At 39.2% G+C, this 9,748-nt stretch overlaps 1 long non-coding RNA gene across 1 annotated transcript; it reads right to left on the bottom strand.

Moving 5' to 3' along the window:
• Positions 1-4,255: 4,255 nt before the first annotated feature.
• On the bottom strand, positions 4,256-4,912 carry LOC103439511 (uncharacterized). The gene is made up of 2 exons (XR_529974.4): positions 4,539-4,912; positions 4,256-4,445 (listed from the first exon to the last, which is right to left on the bottom strand). It is a non-coding gene; the product is annotated as an uncharacterized lncRNA (long non-coding RNA).
• Positions 4,913-9,748: the final 4,836 nt, after the last annotated feature.

Here is a 9,748-nt window from a genome sequence, read left to right on the forward strand (position 1 = left end):
AAATAGGAATCTATGTTATCATACCAGGCTCTTGAAGCTTGCTTCAGCCCATACAAAGCCTTGTTCAACTTATACACCTTGGTTTCTTCACTCTCCTTCACAGATCCTTGTGATTGCTTAACATAAACCTCTTCCTTCAAAACCCCATTCAAGAAAGCAACCTTTACATCTAACTGGTACTTCATTCCTTCTGTGCAGCAAAAGCTATCAAGGTCCTGATTGTATCCAACCTTGCCACTGGGGCAAATGTCTCATTGTAGTATATCCTGGAATTTTGGGAGTAGCCTTTTGTCACCAGTCTAGCCTTGTTCTTTTGCTAGATCCATCAAGATTTAGCTCCGTTTTATAGACCCACTTAACACCAATGATTGGCTTGTCAAATGGTCTGTCAATTAGTTCCCATGTGTTGTTTTTCTTAATCATTTCCAACTCATATTTCATTGCATTCTTCCATGACTCATCTAGAGGAACTTCTTCATAGCTTTCTGGTTCCACAATGCACATGTTGCACTGTGCCATGATCTCATTAATGCTTCTCCATTTCTGTGGTGTGATCGATTACTTAATAGCTTCCAAAAACATCCTCACTCAGTGGTGTAATAACTTCATCCACTTCAGTTGGTGTATCCAAGGATTGACTTGATTCACAAACTTCAAACTGCTTCTATCATTTACTACAGTCTGGCATTTGATTCTCAGCAATCATAGGAACTTTCATTTCACTTTTATTAGTGTTCTCTCACTTCCATGTGCATTTTCATCAAATATTACATCTCTGGACAAGATGATCTTTCTGGAACTTGGATCAAATAACCTGTACCTTTTTTCACAGAGTCCATAACCCACAAAAATGCATTTGTGACTATTTTCTTCAAGCTTATGCCTTAGTGTTGAAGGGATGTTCACATAACACAGTGATCCAAAGACTTTTAAGTGTGCAATGCCTAGTTTTCTGCCAGTGTATGCTTCAAATGAAGTAATTTTCTTGAAAGACTTAGGAGGACATCTATTGAGTATTAGGTTGTAGTGTTCTTAGCCTCTGCCTAAAACTCATAAGGAAGACCATTTTCATGCAGCATGGACTTTGCCATTTCCACCACAGTTCTATTTTTCCTCTCAGCCACTTCATTCGATTGACGAGAGTATGCCATAGTTAACTATCTTTGAATTCCAAGCTCATTGCAATACCTGTTAAATTTATTTGACAAAAACTCTCCACACTGCAGTTTAGAATAGCTTTGAACTTTTTGAAACATTCAAATGCACTTGATTTGTTCCTGAGAAAGTACACCCATGTCATTCTGGTACAATCATCTGTGAACAACATAAAGTACCTATTTTCAGAGATAGATTCAGTTTGCATTGGTCCACAGATGTCTGTGTGGACCAATTCCAATGGAAGTTTAGCTCACCAAATGGATTCTGATGGAAATGAATCTTTGTGTTGCTTTCCTAGCATGCAGCCTTCACACCAACAGAAGTCTTCTCTAAATGAGGCAACCCATGACCATTTCTTGATCTTCAAGCAACTTGATGCTTCTGTCATTTAGTTGCCCCAATCTATTATGCCATATCTGCAGACAATGTGTCACACTTGCCTGCAAGGCCAACTAATTTGCAAGCATCATTGTAAGAGGAAAGCACATGTTGTTTGTCATCTGCACTCTAACAACAAGGTTGTCCAGTGACCAACCATCAAAGATATTCACTACATTTCCTTAAACACCAGATAATATCCATGCTCCATCATTTGTCCAACACTAAGAAGATTCTCTTCAAGTCCTAGAACAAGCATCACTTCTTGAATATGCTTCATTCCTAATTTGGTCTCTATCACTAGAATTCCCATTCCTGCCACCTGAATTATTTCTCCAGTTCCCAGCTTCACTTTGGAAGTTAGATTTCTTTGAATATTAACTAACAACCTTTCATCACTTGTCATGTGGTTACTACAACCACTATCAATGTGCCATGAATGGTTCACCTTCACATCTATCACTGCATTACATACATAAAACAAGGAACTAGTTTCTTCTATCTGATTTGCATAGTTCACCTTTTATACACCCTTATTTCCATTGCAATCTCTGAGCACATGTCCAAACTTCCCATAACTTGTGCATTTAGGCTTCCCTTCAAACCAACACTTGTCATAATGCAGTTTATCACAGTGTTTACAAGCTGTTTTGTTTCCATCATGAGGGACATTTGGTTTGGAAGTAAAATTAGGCTTATTATCCCTTTTTTTTTCTTTGGATTTCCAGTTTTTCTGAAATTTTTTATTTCCAGAATAGCTTCCACCCTTAGAAATTTTACCTCTAACATTTAGACTTGTAAAAGCCCTCTATGTGGAGTTTTCAGCATGTCTATCCAATTTGAGCTCAAAGCTTTTCAAATAAGCAACTACCTCTTGAACCTCAAGAGTTTCAAGATCCTTAGAGTGTTGAATCACATAGTAAATATGGTCATATGATCTAGGCAAACTAATCAATAATTTTTGCACAACTCTCTCCCTAGACAGATCTTCACCATAGCTTTTCATTTGATTCATTATATCAAACAATCTAGCAAGATATACAAATAAGGATTCACTATATTTCATACGGGAATATTCAAATTCTCAAAGCAAACCTTGCAATTTTACGCTCCTTACTTGCTTATCTCCTTTGAACTCTTGCTTCAGAATGTCCCAAGCACCATTTGAGGTCTCATCATTCATAATTCTAGGGAAGATTTGATCTGAGACTGCACCTTGGATCAACCCAAGTGCACGAGCATCCTTCATCAGGATTTCAGTCATCGTAGGCTTCTCCACTCCAGCAATCCCTTCCTTCTTATCTACATCTTCTATCTTCTCATTCTCCTTCTTTAGATCTGAGGTATCGATCCCATTTTCAACAAGATCCCACAGACCATGAGATTTCAGAATGGTTTTCATTCGAATACTCCAGAACTCATAATTTTCTCCATTGAAAACTGGCGTGTGAAGCTCAGCAGTACTTGATCCTGCCATATTAGACATTGGATTGAAGAAATCACACTACCTCGATCGTCGAATGAGCTTGATCACAGCTCGAATCGATTCCAATTTTCATTTCACATATTCACGCCCAGTTTAGGCAACCAAACCTGGCTCTGAGGCCATGTTAGAGTTCATAGCTTATGGTATTTAGTTTTATGAAGGTTTTGAGTGTTTGGGTAGAAAGAAAGTTGCAGAGAAAATGCAGCTATGGTGCTGCAATAATGATGAAGGTTATGATTGTATTTCACACTCCACTAACCAGATATAACTGTTAGAGGAGAAAGAGAAGTGAGATTTTTCTCTAACAAATTTTCACCAAGATTAAATCCTAGCCTTTAATTCTATCACCCTATGAGGTGATTACACTTCTCATAATCTATCACTTAGATCTTAGGTTAGAGAAGAGACCACTTGGACTATGATCCAATGGCTCAAATTACATTAGAAAATAAACATATAAAAATGAAATTCAAAACTTGTGACTTTGCCTCCAAGATATCAGCTCAAGGGTTATTTTCTGAGGTGATTACATCAGAAAATAAATTATTCATGTTGAAATATGATTATGATAACATGGTTTTCACAATATGTGTAATCATGTGTGAAGGTACACTATAACATTGGTGTACTAATATACATATGATTGTAGTGAAATAAGTTAATTAATTAATTGAGGAAATAATATAATTAATTAATTAATTAATTAAAGGATATGAACAGTTGTATTTCAACCTGAGAAGTTATAACTTCTCCTGAAGAACACAACTCCTCCAAAAAGATTACTTCCATCTCTATATATTTGTCAAATCCCTTTCTACCAGATTCATTCAATTCAATTCCATACTCACTCTTTGTTCATTTCCTTCATACCATATTATGATCGATAGTAACGACATCCGTTTCCGATCCTGTGAACTACCCAATTTCTATCATTGGTATTAGAGCCAGGTTTTCATGAATCAAAACAATTTGTCCATTTTTCATCTGAGGACGTCTCGAACTACATCCAAGACTTTCTCTTTGTCAAGTAACGAATCCAACAACGTTCTTTCCAAGTTTCAACTTGAGAAGAAATCAGGGAAGAGGGCGTTGGTGACCAAGGAGAATATTGAACCGATTTTGATCGAAAGTTCGAAATCGTCATCTAAGAATTTTCCTGTAGAATCCAAAACTCACAAAAATACCCAATCATTCGAAATCCTATCCTACAACCCATTTGAACCTAGGCCTAAATTAACCCAACAATTTGAACTTTATTCCCTTACACTGTTTCATTCAACAGAGAACAAAATTCTTTCTGAAAATAAACCATTTTATCATACAAATTCATCCAACAATTATCAGAATTCAAAAAGTTTTTACAGTGCCATTAGGCCCTCAGACAACCCATTTCAATCGGGGTTTCTGGCTGCAAAGATCAAACCTGCACAGAAAATTGAAAACTTGCAGCATCCTTTTAGACCCATAGTTTAAGAACCTTTTTCTGCAATTTGGTCACAAAACCCAAAAGGCTTACCTACAACATCTCGATTGATTCGTAGTCCTTCGTTGACTGCTGCAAATCTGAGACTGAACCCGCGATTTTCGCGCCTTCCTCCATCGTGGACTCGCCACGGTAACCCACTGAACCATAGCAGGCAGCAGCATGGTGGTGTTCTTCCCCCATGGTCTCATCATTCAACCGTGATCTCGTCCTCTCGCGGTAATACACAATACCGACAACACCGTTATCCGCCAAGGAGAATTGCCTTTGCTGTTCAAGATTATCCGCCAGGCTACGGAACAAAATTTTTCCAGAGAAAGTAGACAGTGGAACCAGTTTTCTCTCAGAGGAATTGTTTTGAAAATAAAGAAGAAGAAGATTGTTTAGAAAATAAAAAAGGTTAATTTATTTTGGGGGAGGCTTCATGTGGAGACTATAAAGTCAAAAGCTTTGGTGATATTTCAAAGGCATCACGTGGGGACGAAATAAAAGGCAACAATTCTTTTGGTTCTTCTGTTTACCCTAATAATTTAACTCATAAAGTTGATTTATGGAATACTTTGAATAATAGTCACAAAAATCAAAAGTGGAAACAAGGGTTTAATTTTCGGAATTCTAGAGTCAAAGTGCTTAATTATTTGGATCAACATAATACTTGTTACGGTTTTATATATCCTGATTTGGTACAAAGAGAAATTTTGATTGCAAGAAATTTAAGGGGGCCAAGACCATTGAGAATTGAAAGATAATCTCGTAGTCGAGAATAGACTGCTTTTGTACATGAAAATAGAGGAATAATTTATCACACCTGGCCAAGTAGACAAGTAAGAAATCCACGAGCCTTTTATCGACGTGATGGCCTGAACAAGTACTCGTCTTTCACTGATTGAACAAAGCCTCTGTGAGTGTGTGCGGTATTTGCTGCTAAGAATAAATAAGTCTCTATTTTTATTTTATTTTGTTTTTAGTTTTTAATTTATTAAGAACATTTAGTATTTGTGGCTGGTAATAATTAAAAGTACACTAGTAGTATTTGTATTTGTATTTAAGTTTGTATTAAGTATTGTGTTTGTTTTGTAATTTTTTGAGCTATGGCAACTTGTATTTGTATTTAAGTTTGTATTAAGTATTGTGTTTGTTTTGTAATTTTCTAAGCTATGGCAACTAAATCTTCCAAATCCGAGGTTTTTAAAATAGAGAGGTTGAACAACATTAATTATCTAATATGGAAGACAAGGATCACTTATCTTTTAACCCATGACAAGACTTTGTACACTATCAAAGACAAGAGACCCCTTGGGCCCTCTCGCGTTTATAATAAATGGGTGGAAGATAATGAGTTGGCTAAGGCTACAATTCACAATTACATGGAAGATAAATTAATACCTCTCTCTCTATGAAGAATGTTGATGCACAAACCGGAAAGGTCTTGGAACAACGTAAATCCGACCGTGAATCTGCAAGAAAGTAAAGAACACAAGATGTATCGTGGTTCACCCCAATGTTTGGGCTACGTCCACACTGATGTTGATATTGTTTCACTTTAAATGATGAATGTACAAGAAGGCTAGAGGTAGTGTGCTCTCTAACCTATTTTTTATGTGCTCTCTTCCCATGGCCTAAGACTTGGCCTCAATCTTGGCCCCTCCTAATGAGGAGAGTGAGGAGTCCTTTTATAGAATAAGGGCTCCTCATTTATTACATATTTGCCCCTTCATTTATTACATAATTACATTTGAGTCCCCCGAGTATTTATACGAGGTCTAAATACGGAGGCTTTAAGTATGGTACAAACAGTAGTCCCCCAAGTCTTCAGTCAAGAGAGTTTTTTGGCTGGAGACTTGAAATTCAGTCCATGTGTGGGCCGAAGTGACTAGATGTCATCTAAAACTGATACTCAATATAAGGCGGTGCTTAATGTGAAATGATGCTCAACTAGAAATAGCACATGTTGCGAGGTTGCTCGGCTTGTGGCTTATGTTGCTCGGCTTGTGGCTTATATTACTTTGGTTGGTTCGACTTATGGCGTTGAAGGTGAGGGAGTCCCTTTTATAGAATAAGGGCTCGCTCCTCAATACATAAATGATGGGCTAGAGTTGATGCTCGCGGCGAGGTGGTTGCTCAGTAGGCGGCGATGCTCTCTAATGATGGTGAGGTAGTCATTTTTATAGAATAAGGGCTTGATCCTCAATACATAAGTGATAGGTTAGGAGTGATGCTCGCGGCAAGGTGGTTGCTCAGCAAGCGGCGATGCTCTCTAATGATGGTGAGGGAGTCCCTTTTATAGAATAAGGGATTGCTCTTCAATACGTAAATGATGGGCTAAGAGTCTCTCTCTAATGAAGGTGAGGGAGTCCATTTTATAAAATAAGGGTTCGCTCCTCAATACATGAATAATGGGTGCTCTCTAATGAAAGTGAGGAAGTCCCTTTTATAGAATAAGGGTTCACTCCTCAATACATGAATGATTGGTGCTCTCTAATGAAAGTGAGGGAGTCCTTTTTATAGAATAAGGGCTCGTTCCTCAGTACATGAATAATGGGTCAGAGTCCCCTAAGTATTTTTCATGAGGCCCAGTTGTGGAAGCCCAATATATGGTACATAGTGTAGTCCCCCAAGTCTTCAGTCAATAGAGTCTGTTGGCTGGAGACTTCAAATTGAATCCATGTATGGGCCGAAGTGGCAGTTGTTCAGAGGCGGTATTTATATACCCTGCGCTGAAGCTTTGTAGGTGAAGCTTTGCAAGTGAAGCTTTAAAGCTGGAACTTTTGTAAATAAAGCTTTTGAAGTTGGAGCTCTCGAAGCTGAAGCTCTGTAAATGAAGCTTTCAAAGCTGATTGACATGAGTGATGCTCATGAATGTTTATGTTGATTGACATGAGTGATGCTCATGGATGTTGACATGAGTGACGCTCATGAATGTTGACATGAGTGATGCTCATGAATGATGGTCATGAATGTTTATATATGATTGACATGAGTGATGCTCATGAATGTTTATGTATGATTGACATGAGTGATACTCATGTATAATTTTGGAGTACTGGACGTACTTTTGATCACCTAGTTGGTGATAATAGCGGCAGGTTGCCGAATAATTTTGGAGTACTGGACGTACTTTTGATCACTTGGTTGGTGATAACAGCGGCAGGCTGCCGAATAATTTTTTGTAGTACTGGACATACTTTTGATCACCTGGTTAGTGATAATAGCGGCAGGCTGTCGAATAATTTTTTGTAGTACTGGACATACTTTTGATCACCAAGTGGCAGGCTGCCAAATAATTTTTTGTAGTACTGGACGTACTTTTGATCACCTGGTTGGTGATAATAGAGGGCCTGGCTCTTTTGGGCATATGGGCCTTCACCCTCCACATAACATTCCAGCCCTTTATTTTAGGCTTGCGGTTTTTTTTTTTTATTATTTATGATTACCTTCTGATGTCTCCGAAAGATAAGAAAAATAAATTACATCATTCAAAAATAAATCCAACCCTCTGCTCAATGGGTCATGCCCATAATTCCCTTTTCTGCATGCCATTACCATCGCAATTATGCCTACTTCTTTTTATGTTCTTTTACTTTCTGCTTTGCTTTTGCTTTTGTTTTTGTTTCTTCTTTTCTCTTTTCTACTTTGGATATGTCGCTTGATGACATGATTTAGGGCAATATTCCTTTCTCTAAAGTGACAGCTGCTTGGATAGCCTTTTCGACACCACCCACTTGTTTTTCTTGATCTCTCTGTTCCTTCTCTGTTTTTCTGCTGAAAGTCACTGGGTTGAGATTTCAAGTTCGAGGGATCCGAGTCGAGAGCTGGCTGTGATCTTCAATAACTCTAGTGACTCGGCAAGCAAGGAAGAACATTGAGCAAGGAAGAGCTTTGACCCAAACTGGTTCTGGGTCACTGCGAATGATGTTCTTCTGGGTTTAAAAACCTATCTCATCAAATAATAAAGTTCTTATCGCATTGGGTTGGCCACCAACGGGCTCTGCACCTCCTGCTCGCCGAAGAGTTGATTTTTCTTGTCAGCGCTGAACCCAGGCCAGAACTCCGGCAACGTCGGCAGGTTCAGTTAAAAGCCGCGTTGGCTCTGATGATTCTGACTCTGACTGTGGCTCGAAGCCCCAGCACCGACGCGGTCGTGTTCTCTTTAACTGAACAGAGTGAGTACAGAGTCGTCGACGTGTCCTTCTTCCTGCGAAAATCACCGCATTCCAGAAGGGTCATCAGCAGCAGAATCGCACCCGACCGTCCCATCAGAAGCCGTCGACCCTGAGACGAAGTAGTCGGGGACTCTTTGGATCTGTCGGAAATGCAGGCTATTAGAAGCCAACTGGGTCCTGGACATGGTGCTCGATCTCTCACTGCTCTAGTTCAAACCACTGGGTTCATCATTCTTGACTCATTACTGGGTGTAATCAAGGTCAGGTGCAGGGACAACCACTAGATGCGGCGGCTGATGGCTTGGGATTCATCCTACGACGTTGGATCTAGGCTTTGCCTCTTATTTTGATTGACGAAAACTGCCTTGTGGCGGCGATCCATGGCTTCCGAAGGTTTGGCAAAGATGAGGCCTTTCTGGATATAGTGGATAGAGAGCATGGCGAAGTCGGTGAATGCCAAGTACAATGGCTGCTGTGATTCCTCTGAGATGTTGAAGATGTCAAATTTCTCAAAAAATTATGAAAATCAGACTCGCATCCACTCACCCAGTATCAACCCACCTGACGAACGCTGGAATTTAGAATTTCAATACCCACATATCTGAAAATAGTGGTTGAGATTTTAATACCCGCCAATCTAGAGAGATATAGTAGATGGGGATGAGGGATTTTGTCTTGCAGTTGCAAAGAAAGACTGAGTGAAAGAGGAGGTGACTCTATGGGTTTTCTTGGAAAACTTTGGGTTCTCGAGTTTTTGCAGATTTTGCAGATTCACGGTGGAGGTGAAAAAATGAAAGAGAACCAACATAGTTTTTTGTGTCGATTCCCACAGACAGTGCCAAATGTTGATGCATAAAACCGAAAAGGTCTTGGAACAACGTAAATCCGACCGTGAATCTGCAAGAAAGTAAAGAACACAAGATGTATCGTGGTTCACCCCAATGTTTGGGCTACGTCCACACTGATGTTGATATTGTTTCACTCTAAATGATGAATATACAAGAAGGCTAGAGGCAGTGTGCTCTCTAGCCTATTTTCTGTGTGCTCTCTTCCCATGGCCTAAGACTTGGCCTTAATCTT

This window comes from Malus domestica, chromosome 08 (assembly GCF_042453785.1).
Source record: "Malus domestica chromosome 08, GDT2T_hap1".
NCBI lineage: Eukaryota > Viridiplantae > Streptophyta > Magnoliopsida > Rosales > Rosaceae > Malus > Malus domestica.